This window comes from Condylura cristata, unplaced genomic scaffold, assembly GCF_000260355.1.
Source record: "Condylura cristata isolate star-nosed mole 26May11 unplaced genomic scaffold, ConCri1.0 scaffold00006, whole genome shotgun sequence".
NCBI lineage: Eukaryota > Metazoa > Chordata > Mammalia > Eulipotyphla > Talpidae > Condylura > Condylura cristata.
Window position 1 is genome coordinate 57826495 of NW_004567107.1, and position 13939 is coordinate 57840433.

Below are 13939 nucleotides of genomic sequence, written 5' to 3' on the forward strand. Positions count from 1 at the left end.
ACTTCTGTGCATGATGGCTTACAGCTCACTTTGTGGGAAGTCTAATGGGGCTGCAGGATCTATACCATCTTCTCTACTTCTAGTTGAATACATTCCATGGGACTTGGAATGCCCAGTTTTTTACTTCCTTCCCAAATAAGATATCTAGGAATACTGGTCCATCCCTGGTGGTACAACAGTTTAGGACGCAGCATTGCAAGCTGGTCTCAGACACTTCAGTGTGAGTTTGATCCCTGCCACAGAGGTGACCCACATGGTGTTGCTGACCTCTCCTGACCCGCCCACTGCTTCCCTCAGCAGTGTACTTCGTCCTTCTGCCTGCTCTGTTCCCCACTCTGTCTCTGGTGAATCCTCTCACCACCCCTGCACTATGGCCTGTACCCCAGTTCTGTATGCATAAATACACACACACACACACACACACACACAGTAAGACCATTTTAAGGTATAAAATCATCATTCAAAGAAAGCAGTGGTCAGAAGTAGTGATTTGCTGGTACCTGACTTGTTTACAAACCCTGAGTCACTTAAGATGCTTAACCATCTTTTCTTTTTCTTCTTTTTCTTTCTTATCTCTTCTGTGAGCCACATCATTATTCTTTTACTACCCACTCGTTTTTGTAACTGAGTAATTAATTTGATATTTGAAACTCAGGGAATCCCTACATAAATATCATAAACTATGTCACTGTGTTAGACTGAAGAATGACAAACCACCCCAAATATCCACATTCTAATCCTTGTGACTATTACCTTATATGGGGGAATACTTGCAGATGTAAATGAATCAATGATCTTGAGAGGAAGAGATTATCCTCCAGAATCAACAGTATAATTTTTACATGAAAAGCACAGAGTGATCTGACCATGGAGAAAGCCACAAAGAAAGATACTGGAGTGATGCGGCCGCAAACAAAGGAATTTTGACAGCTCTGTACACTGGAAAAACAAACACAGATCATTCCCTATGGTCTCTGACATAGTGAAACCTTGTGACACTTTGACTTGGGGGCAGTTTCAAACATCTGGCCTCTAGAACAATACAAGAATATATGTCTGTTAAGGCAACAAATTTGTGGTGATTTATTACAATAGCCATAGGAAATTAGCACAGTCCCAGTGAGCATTAAGGCACAAACCTTGTAGTTTAGAAAACAAGTTTCTAATTTAATTTGTCACTGAAATTCATTTTCTTTCCATTTCCAGAATTGTTTCCTTCTCTGGTTGTTCATCCACTGAGCCTGACACTTGGCTGGAGCCCAGATTAGTCATATCAAATCATGTAATGACCAATTTGCTTAATAACTAGTTTATCTAAAATGTGCCTACACTGCCCTCCTTAATGTTTAGCTTTGTTTTCATCTTTGTGACTTTCTTCTGCTAAATTCTTTAGTATTTTCAATTTTTTAAAGATATATTTATTTATGCACACAAGAACGGGATGTAGGCCAGAAGTATGTGTGTGGGAGTGGGGTGGGGGGTGAGAAGACTCACCAGAGACAGAGTGGGGAGTATCTACTGAAATACACTGCTGAGGGGAGCAGCAGGAGTGACAGGAGAGGTCCCCTAGCCATATGAGTCACCTCCCTGGCTGGGAATGAACTGATGCTGTAGTGGTTAGTGTAACTTCATAGCATCATCTTTAACCCCTGCTGCACAAGGGAGGCCCTAAATTCTTTAGTATTTTTAACTTGAACTTAACTTATAGCGGATATACACTCAATGATAATTTTGGGATTATTCTACTGCCATATAGTGGGATTATTCTAATCTGAATATCTGGAACAACTGAAGAACTTGACAAAAAAGTGGTTATAGGTCTTCTAGTTTCTCTTTCTCATTTGTTTACATTTTCCCCATCCCAACCCAAGAGCCTGAAGAAAGATGAGTTAGTTACAATTAGTATGTATGCACAATATGATACTACTCAGGCATATAAAAGAGAACACGTTACCATTTTGTGACAATATAGCTGGAACTGGAGGGGATCCTGCTAATTCAGAAGTAGAAAAAAAAATCACACGTTTTCATTTACATCTGGAATATAGAGAAGCAAACCACTAACAAACCCTAGAAATTTCTCTGCATGATTAAGTCTACCAAAGGGGGAGGCAGGTGGTAGTGAGCAGTGTGAAGGGGCACAATGGACTTTGGGTATTGGTGGTAGATGTGGTATGGTAACACACATCTGAAGAGGTTTGATCCTAACCACTGAATCACATAATGAAAGTTTTCCCCAATAAAATTTTTAGAAAATAAAATGAATTCCAAAAATACATTGATATTAGAATTAAACACTAGGAAAAATGATTTCAGAGTCAGTGACATTAGAAGAGTGACCTGCTATCTTTGTAATTCATATTTCTACCCTGGAATGTATCTATGGTAAGATAATATTGTAAAGGATAGCAAAAGCTAAGAGTGTTTGAATGTTGCTTAATTACATACCAAAAAAAAAAAAAAAAGAGGTTAAAAATTTACTTAAACTGAGCCCTCCCTGGTGACACAATAGGTTAAAGCACAGCACCACAATTCCACCACAGCCACTGCAGCACAAGTTAGATCCTTGGCCAGCGAGCTGACCCTTATAATGTGCCAGATCTCTCCTGGCCGGCCCGCTGCTCCCCTCAGCAGTGTATTTCAGTCTACTCCTGTTCTGCTTCCTACTCTTGTCTCTGGTGAATCCTCTTACCCCCTGCATCTCTGGCCTGTACTCCAGTTCTGTATGCATAAATAAATAAATCTTAAAAAAAAAAATAACTTAAACTTTCTGACCTTCTCCTTATCACTAGTGCATATATAATTTCCTCCTGCATATAGGTTTTCCGGAAGGATGAAATTAGCTAAAAATTATATTCTCACAATTTTTTTTTTTAAAGATTTATTTATTGTACATACAGAACTGGAGTACAGGCCAGAGGCTCAGGGGTGGCGAGAGGCTTCACCAGAGACAGAGTGGGGAATAGAACAGGCAGATTGACGAAGTACACTGCTGAGGGGAGCAGCGAGCGGGTCAGGAGAGGTCTGCCACGCCATGTGGTCACCTCCGGGGCAGGTGGGAATCGAACTCATTCGGAGGTGGCTTTAACTTCTCAGTGCAGTGCTTTAAACCGCTGCGCCACCAGGGAGGGCCCCAATTTTTTAGAAAAATATTTATTCAATAATTAATAATGTAAAATGTTTTTCTACAAATGCAAATTTGAGGAATTAATCAAATTAGTGTCAAAAATATGTCTGGTACTTCACTTTTTCTAACAATTTAGTCCTTATAGGAAGATTTAGTATTACAAAATTTGCATTACCATTCAAATATTGCTTGTTTAACAAAAATTCTGTAGGAACATGAAGTCAGTGAAAAATCATCTTTGAGTATTATAGATAAATTATAGTGAGACTATATTGTGGAGTTATGCTGTTCTATGGACAAAGATACTTGACCCTTGATGGAAATAAAATTGAAACTTGGCATCTGTAATGTAACATAAAAATATAGGAACAGTCTCATCCTTGCTGGATTTCTTCACCTTGGGAAGAATCAGAAGTTTCTTTCTAGACCCTGTCTATCTTACCAACTCTTTAAGCCTGACTACTTTTATTGACTGCCACCAATTCCTTTATTGACTGCCACCAATTCTCCTCCCACCCCCCATTTTGCTACTTATTCAGAAAACTCTGGTAGCATTTCATCTAGAAAACTGATCCTGATACCCCTGTTTAAATTAAAGTGTGTCTGCCTTTTATTCCCTCACGTGAAAATTCCTATTATTGGGAAGTCCTTGGTGGTGCAAGGGGTTAAGTCTCAACACTATGAGGCTGTCCTCAGCCACTGCAGCATGAGTTCAACCCAAGGGCCAGAGAACTGACTCACCTGGCACAGCAAACCTAACATGTCTCACCCACTGCTCCCCTCAAAGGTGTGTTTCAGCTGACATACCTGTTTTTTTTCCCCCCACTCTATCTCTGGTGAATCATCTCACCCCCAGTACCTTTAAACAAAAAAGACAATTCCTATCATTGCATTTAGCATGTTAGCAAGTGAAAATAAATTAAGACATAGTGCCAGCACTTCCTGGTGGTACAACAGGTTAGGACACAGTACTGCAAGCTAGCCACAGCTGCTTCAGTGAGAGTTTGATCCCCGGCCCTGGAGGTGACCCACATGACGTGGCAGACCTCTCCTGACCAGCCTGCTGCTCCCCTCAGCAGTGTACTTCGTCGACCTGCCTGTTCTGTTGCCCTCTCTCTCTGGTGAAGCCTCTCACTACCCCTACACCTCTGGCTGGTACCCCAGTCTACAGTTCTGTATGCATAAGTAAAATTAATCTTAAAAAAAAAAAAAAAGACATAGTACTTAGTAAAGAAGAGGGGCACAATGATTGTGTGAATAAATAAACATGAGTCAAAACTAGTATGTGAGCTGTGTCTACTCCATTTCCTCAAAATGGAAATGTCATCAATGGCAATTAACTTTTTCAAGGATAGCCCCTAAAACTTATCAAATACAAAATGTCACTGAACTATATGTTTCCTATAATGCGGATGCCTACTTATCCTAGTATTAAGGTTTTAAACTCTTCGTATTTTCAAAGTAGGTGACTTTAAAAAACAGTTGAGTAAAGGAACTAGAATAGCAGAAAACCCCAAAACAAAAAGTTTAAGGGATAAGATTGATGTCAGAAAACTTTGTAATATTCAGTGAACATGTTTCTAAAGCATGAAAATCCTTTTATTTTTATAAATCTAAAACTTTCAATGTAAGTTTTCACATAGTCACTGTAGATAGTCTTCAGCTAATGAATATATTAGCTAGAGAGTTTTTATTACTTAATCATAGAAGAGGTATAAAGAACAATAGCAAGAAAATAACATTTCATTGATGCATCTGATATGTGATATATTCAAACAATTGTTTAGACTGCTATGTAAAACTGTATATTACATGTACCAATAGAATCCAAAAGCAGATTTAACCTAATGATGAACAATTACCTGTAATACTATGGTAAATAACCTGTGACTACAGTCCAGAGCTGCATTTTTATTTTTTTCTATTACACTATGAATCGTTTAACTTCACTGAGCCACAATTTATTCATTAATAGGATAAGACCAGTATCATCTTGGCATTGATATGAAAATCAATGAGGTAATACTTCTGACATATGATAGAAATTAAATTATCTTAATGTCCTAATGTAAACATCAGTTGAGACTGGTTTGGGAAGGAAAGAGGACCTTCGGGAAATTATGGTTAATTCATCACCCTAATCTCTATCAAATTCAGGGTTGTGAATGAATACCCATGTTCATATAAGGCAGTGTAACTCTTGAGTCTGATCTTTAATGCTTCAGCTTCATCAGCTATTTATTAGGCATCTTCAGTATTTGTTCAGAACTAACTATGAACAAATGCTTCAGAGTGGACAATTCAATCAAGTATCCAAATTAAGTCAGCAGTCTATAGCCTAAAGGCCAAATCAAGTTTGCTGGCCATTTTGTGAATGGTTTTATTGGAACACAGCCCACTCATTTATTCATATATTGTTTATGCTTACTTTTGCACTACAATAGTAAGTTGACTAGCTGAGGCAGAGACCATAGGTAACAAACATTTCTCCCTTTACAGAAAATGTTTGCTCAATGTTGAGCTACAGAACTCAGGAAAATAAAGTATAATTAAGAAAGGCTTTATATGATTGAGGAGATAATTCTGAATGAGTGTATGATTTGGAACAGACATTCATGACTCTCAAGATTAATTCAGTTTCTTAAACCAAAACTTTAGAGACTGACTTTAGATTTCAGAGATACAATTTTCATATGTAGCGCTCAGAGGAAATTGGTCTGATTTGACAAAGAATTTTATCACTCAGGCAGTTAAAATCATAAAGTGGTAATCCAATGAGTTCAGCATGTTAAATTGGCTTGTAAATCTATGTCTTCTCACAAGTTACCATAATTGTATGCCTATCAAAAATTAGGTAATTGACCAATAATAGAAACTTATGAAAGTTATAACTGGTATTGTAGGTCTTAAGTCAAAGTGGTAATTTATTGCATGATATTCTTCTTTAGGGGTATTATTTAGATCACTATTAAGATGACAGAGAGAGATAACATATTACTACTTTATATGTGTCAATTCCACTTATATTAGCTATTCAAAAACTGAAATCCAAGGACTAAGTAATTAGTACTCCTGTTTAATATCCTTCATATTAAAACTCTCAACAAATGTTCAATAATGGCAATATAGCAAGTCAAGTGTGTTATATTTGGTCTTTTTGGCTAATTCAGCATAGAATTATCTAACTCTTCTATGAGAGAATTTTAAGATTCGGTATTTCTAAATGTCATACAAAAGATACAAAATGTAAAAAGTCAAATATAATATACCATATAGAAGTATGTAAACTAATGTCAAACTTTTTCTCAAATAAGACTAATATTCTCTTTCTGTTTCTCTTGCTTTCAGCCATCTCTGGCTTGCTTTTCAATTTTTACTTGCAATGTGTTTTATTTACATTTATACACCATTGTTTTTGATGTTCTAACACAGAAGTATGTTATAAGCTCATTTTTAATTACATATTCTTTAAAAAATTTACATATAATTTTAATTATTTAGAAATGTAAATAAAAATATAACATCTTCCCAAAGACCTCTTTGATTATCTAAGGCTTTGGCTGGATCAATTCTTAAAGTGGGATTATTGAAAGTGCATTTATTTATTCATTTGTTATTTATGTGTGGTTTATGTGGTAATGCCTTTCCTCTTTCCTCTGTTTGAATATAACTTTTTAATGTTACAAACATATCAAAGGGACCATCCTCCTAACACCAGAAAAACTACATAGACATGTTTCCCTCACATAGGATTAAGTCATTCAGAATCAAGAGTTCATGTAAAAATAATAAAATTGATAGAAAATATTTGCTTTGTATATACTAGACCAAAAAATATTATTTCCCCAAACACATAGAACTTCTTTAAATGTCATAAAAGCAGTAACCATATATTATTATTCCACATTTATATCTTTGTATATACGAAGGGGATAACAGCAATATGCAAATGCTTACATTATGTCTAATATAATGGGAGTTGATCTACTATAGGAATTAAAATCACCAGAGAAATGGATTATCATGACTTCCTAAAGGTTATTTTATGGAAGAAAGAACAAAATAAATCACAGATATTACGTTACAAAGAATGAATATTTTTAACTTAATTTAACTGAAATGGTCTTACATTTCCTTTAAGGTATTTTCTGAGATTTATAGCATTTATTATAAAATATTTTAAGTGCAACTTTAAAGCAAAAATTGTGCTGATTTTGCACAGGTAGAAAATGAAACTTCTTAATTTCATTTTTAAAATAAGTTACTGTATTGCCTAGTTAATAAAAAAGCCAGGAACATGATTATTTTATATAGGAAATAGTGGCTATTGTGTATTCTGTAAATTAGAAAATGAAACCGCCTATTGTCTAAAACAAGCTATTTTTTTCTTAATCAGTCTGCCTTACCCAGCATATTTACAGGCATTGAACAAAGTCTAGATTGGTATTTCTTCTGAAATTCTATAAGCAAAGGAGATGTGTTACCTATAATATTTAATTACTTTAAAAAAGTAAATAATTGATTTAATTATCCTCAATTTAGAAAATGTGATCCTGAAAATGTACAAGTAAGCATCATTTATCCACATTGAAAGCACACCTGTATTAAACCTGTGCTGAGTTAATATTTTGGTCAGCTAGTTCCTTTACTCAACTGCTTTTTAAAGTCACCTACTTTGAAAATACGAAGAGTTTAAAACCTTAATACTAGGATAAGTAGGCATCCGCATTATAGGAAACATATAGTTCAGTGACATTTTGTATTTGATAAGTTTGAGAAGCTATCCCTGAAAAAGTTAATTGCCATTGATGACATTTCCATTTTGAGGAAATGGAGTAGACACAGCTCACATACTAGTTTTGACTCATGTTTATTTATTCACACAATCATTGTGCCCCTCTTCTTTACTAAGTACTATGTGCTGCTCTTATCTTGCTCTATTCCTTTTGATGGTTGCTTTCCTTTCCCGACTTGCGAACAGGAAGATGAGCTGTTTTATGCAATTTAAAAAAGAAATCTTTAATAAATAACAAATCACTTCTCTTATGATTAATAAGAAAGAAACACTACTAAAAGAATATGTTAGCTGTATAAATAAGACCCTTTTGGCTTTCCCTGGTGCACAATGGGTAAAGCACAGCACTATGAAGCTACCACAGCCACTGCAGCACAAATTATATCCCCGACCAGGGTGGTGACCCACACGGTGCAGCAGACCTCTACTGACCCGCCCCCTGCTCCCCTCAGCAGTGTATTTCAGTCAAGCTGCCGGTCCTGTTCCCCACTCTCTCTGGTGAATCCTCTCACCCCTCACCTCTGTCCTGTACTCCAGTTCTGTATGCATAAGTAAATTAAAAAAAAAAAAAAAAAAAGACCCTTTTAATCAGTTAACAAAACTGAACTGTGTTAGTATGAAATGAAAGTACATGTCAGTGTTTTAATTTTTAACCTCTGGCTATTTAGAGTAAATTAGGTTATGCACAACTAACAAAAGTAATCACCCAATGTTTATATTTGGGTTAATAATAAAAGTATATTGTTAATATACTTAATAATAAAAGTGTATTGTTCAGGATAAAATTAAGTTTATCTTGTAAAGTGTCAATATTTTAGAAACAAAATTATATTGAAGAATGAAAATTATATTTGAAATGGTCAAGATAGTGTCACATATCTCAATAACAGAAAGATTGTTCTTGGAAGGCTTGGATTAGGTTCAACTATATTGAGGGTAATTCAGTGAGTAAATGCTTAGTTTGATCTCCAGATATGCACAGGCATAAGCTTATAGAATTGTTTTTAACAAACAATGGAAAAATAACATGTTCAGATGTCATACGATTTATTGTTATAACATAAGCGATAAGCCCAGCAAGTAAAAAATGATATATATAGCAGCAATGGCATCTGAGAAATCTTGGTCTTTGTGAATAACAAAAGGGGTAACTAGATTTTGTGGAACTATAATAGAGAAAGAAATTTAAATGCTTGTGTAATTGTATAGCAAATGCTTTTATGCCTTTGACCTCATGAGGAATCTCAGCTCTTTACATTTCCAGGCTAACATATGATTTTCAAAGTGCTGACCCATTGACTAAGAATTGTAATTACCAAATCAACCATTTAAAATATAGGGACCATGAATATTATTTCAACTATAAAGAAGAGGTCTATTGACATTAAGATTCACCTGAGACTATGCAACAAAGCCATTTATGGTGCATACCTGACTTTACCAGCAAATGAGCAACTGAGGACTTGATTAAGAATTAAGAAATCCTGCTTAAATTTCTTAACAGAAAATGAATTAACTAACTCATTAGAGACTGCGAAAACATTAAAAACCGCATGAGATGAGAAACTAGGAAAACAAAAAGAAAGTTGACTATCCACACACAAAAAATAAATAGGGCAAAACAAATGTCAACATATGTCTAAGAGGTACTCACCATTACAAGTGATTAGAGAAATCATTTGACACTCACCTCCAATAGAGACCCCAACATGATGGTCCTTATTTCCAAATTTTCAGACATATTCTCATGTTAGGACTGTAGGTCAGTAGGTTCCTCACCAGTAGGCAAAAATTCTTGTAGAAGTCCTTAAATTCAAAAGAAGTCAAAATTTAAGTTAATTTTATATAACCAGGACTGATAATTCCTCAGAAGGGCATCTTCCATTTTAAAATTTCTATAAAACTTTCTATGACATGAAGGTTAGCCTGTGTATGTGTCTGCATTTTATTTAGATTTACAGTGTGAAAAGTAATTGTGACTTTTAACACTTTTCCACTAACCTCAATATTGTCAACATTTCTCTGTATCACTGAATACATTTTCATCAATTTAATGTCTATATATTTTCCCATTTTTAGACAGGATGCAATTTTGAAAAATTTTCATCAATTTAATGTTTACATACTTTCCTATTTTTAGACAGGACATAATTCTGAAAAAATCATATTTTAAACATGTATCTGATTTCCATTTTTATCAATATAAATTGTGCTTCAGTGAGCATCTTGTAGAAATTTTTTTCCTAGGACAAATGACAGTCAACAAAATTATATGATCAAAGGCTTGCACATTTTAGCATTCTTCATGAAAAAGTCCCAATTACTTTCCAAAAGGTGTGTGAATTTAGACTTTCATCATCAGAAAATGAATATATCTATTTCCTCACTTGCTCTGACTATATGGAGTAAATCATATATCTCTATTCCAAAATCATATGTTGAGTTCCTAATTATCAGTACTTCAGAATATGATTGCACTTGCAGGAATTATACTTACAAAATTAATTAAGTTAAAATGAAGTCATTAGATTAGGCCCTAATCCAATATGACAATGTCATTATAAGAAAGAAATTTTGATAGAGATAGATTTAGAAAGAAGACAGTTTGAAGACACCAAGGAAAAGATGGCAAATCTCCAAGTCAAGGAGTAAAGAAGATTATGGTATAGATCTTTATTAGCAGATTGTTAGAGATCTTTATTAGCAGATACCTATTTAGGCTGTTTCCAGTTCTTAGCCATTGTAAATAATGTGTCAGTAAACATGAGGCTGTCTATCTCTTTGAATTTATGTTTTGGTATCTGTTCGGTAAATATGCAAAAGTAGGTTAACTAGATATATGAATTTTTATTTTTAATTTTCATCAATTAATTTAAAAAACAACTTGTAAAATAAGTACTCTTTTATCGACATTTTCATAACATGAAAATTGAGTCACAAAATATAAAGTGCCAGAATGCATATCCATCCTATATCACTCCTAAATACCAAATTTATACTTAAAATAACATTAGTTACATTTATTAGTTCTCACTGTGTTAGGAGAATTTGAAATAGGTTACATGGAATTGACTCATTAAAATCTTATAATAGTTTTCTGTGGTAGATTAGATTGAAAAAAGTTGAAGCATACAAATAACAAGTTTTATCCGAAGTGTCACATAGCTAAGAATAGCAAGGCTAGAGGAAAATATGGCATGCCCTTTGTTGCACTGTCTGGAAGCAGTTTATTTATAGAGTAAGAACACTCTTGATTTTTTCCCAAGATTTCTTAGTTTTTTTAATAATAAAAAAAACTAAGTCCTTTGTATAAATTTGAATCCTATATTTAAATATTTAAATTTAGTGATGATTCACCAAACTTTAGAAATGATGAATTTGTTTTTATTCAGATCACTAAGATTTCATTGTCAGAAGTATTACAGAATAAGATGTCAGTTGACAGGTATTCTTTCTGAATTTTTACATTAAAAACAAATATAGTGAAAAGATAACCTATGTTCCTATTTTGGAAATCATTAACAGAAGTATCGTTTCAATGTTTCCAAAAGATGGTAATTACAGATGCCTTATATCTTTGTTTGAATTATATGAGGATTGACCCACAAAGAACACATTTCTTTTTTATGCTTTAGTCTGACACTGTGAATATGACTGTGTAAAATATGGAAGACGTCCACAGATTTAGTCCACAGAACTTGCAACTCTTTCCAAAATTGTGATTAATTATGCATTATTATATCTCAACAAATTTGTTTGCTAGTTGATTAAGCTTCAATATGTATAACTACAATGCTTTAGCCAGTGAATACTCTGAAATTTACGGAATGGGTGCAGCTAGGAATGTGAACTTTATCACCGTCAAAATTTACAATCTATAAAAGGGAACTCAAACTGCAATCATGAGAACTTCACTAACCACAAAGAGCCAGGCTTAATAAAGGCGTTAAGGGGTAGGATTTATGTAAGAATTTGCACAAAGGCCAAAGATAGATTGATCCCAGAGATCTCTTAAAGGTATATTGTATAACTTAGTGAATGCATCTTTTTAAGATAAAAAAGTATTGAGCTAAAAATGCAGAGGCTATTAAGAAGAGTAACAGGCAATGGTCATTATAATTCACATAAGTTCCTATAACTACCCAACACATGACATATATTTCTTTTAATTAAAACATGGTAGGATGCAGGAATTTGGTAATCTGTCTCGTAATGCTCATAAGCTCAGTAGCAATAAAGTTGCTAAATACTAAGTTTGAGAAAATGCTGTGCAGGCAGATGGTGACTATGAGCCTCAAGTCTCTCCCAGAGCTGCAAACAGTACCATCTGCTGCTCTGCTGATTTCCTTTCTGTTCACTGGTATCAAATTTAATGGAGGATCACACTTTACATTCTAATTTCACACCCTGGTCACAACGGTGAGAGCTCTTATCTCCCTCAACGTAAGTGTGTTCAAGTAATAAGGGATTTTGTTCTTCTTTTAAAAACAACAACAACAAAACAACCATAAGAAACTTCCACTCACTCCTTCATGGCAGAATAAAATAACGAGCTTTAGCCTCTACTTGAAGAACACTTAAACATATCAAATGATGAACAACACCTTTCCAGACACTGAACACCAGGCAACAAAAGACAGTGAGAAATGAAAAATAAATGAAATGCAAACTTGTCCCAATCCACTGCCTTGACCGAGCTTTCTGGTCAAGATGCATTGAAAGAAAGTCCAGATGAAGCTGAGCAGGCTCCCTGAATTAGGAGGAAAACAGAAGTCTGTATATGACAAATATACAGAGAGATAACTCTAGGTAAAAGCAGAAGGATTATCACAAATATTCACCCCAGAACCCATCACAAACTTGTCTGGAAAAACACCAATGTCCTGGGAGAAAGCCTTCAGAAAAATTTTAACAGTGTAGGCCTATAAATAATGCTCACCTATTTCTCACACGTTAGACTGGAAAATCACATGATTCACATGACTTTGTGGTGGTTACACAGAATGCACTCTAACAAATAATAAAAGTAAGGTCAAAAAGAGCAAAGTGTTTCCAGTGAAGTATATTCAAGGTCAAACTCAAGAATATTCCTTTGAATAAAAATGTCACATTGGCAAGGCCTTTCTTGTACCCAAAATGGCAATTGCCAATAATTTCTTCTTGCTACTAATTAGGGAACAAAGGCAACTTTGGATATAAGTTTCTGGAGTGTGAGTTTTGGATGTATGGAAAGCTTACATATGCCAACAGCAATTACAAAAATTATGCCACGATCAGAAAAGAGGCATATGTACATAGCAATATAATGGAAGAACTGAAAAGAATTACTGATGACAGTGAATTTACACAATAAGATGATGCTTGTAGCCTCCTCCTGACAGGGTTGGCTAATAGGAGGTTGACACTGTAGTTGAAGATGAGCACATTTCTTTTACCACATCAAAAATAGATTATTTTATTGATGTAAATTAGTGAAAGGATCCTAATGGCCTTCAAGTGATATACAATTTGGTACAAGACCTGAAATATTTAGTGTTTAGCCTTATTGGATTACATTTTAAGATTAAACAAATCTAGATTATAATTTTTAAATTGCCTTTATATTTAGTCATGGATAGGTAAGAGAGAGTTTGTCATTTACAGTAATGGTATACACATGAATGTGAAACAAAATTGTTTTTTGTATGCAAATAGGAAATAAGAAAATAAATAAACAGGATTTATGGTTATCTTAACTTGGGGCAAAGTGGTTTGGAAAGTCCCCAAACACATATTAAATTTTGTAAATAAAAACTGCCTTTTACTGAAATTTGTTCAATAACATGTCAAAGCCTGAAAAAAAAAAATGTACCCAGAACTTAGATAAACTTCCTGATATCTGCAATACCAACAAAATCTGGTAAAATCAGGGAAATAATGCAGAGAAAATCCAAATAATTGAAAAATATCAAAGCAGGTAATTAAAAAAGTTCTAAATTGATTCTCAAGTTGATGGCTCAGTTGTTCTAATGGCACCA

General features: G+C 34.3%; 1 pseudogene; it reads left to right on the forward strand.

The window, feature by feature from the left end:
• Window positions 1-13058: 13058 nt before the first annotated feature.
• Window positions 13059-13499, forward strand: LOC101624166 (annotated as a pseudogene).
• The last annotated feature ends 440 nt before the right edge of the window (window positions 13500-13939 follow it).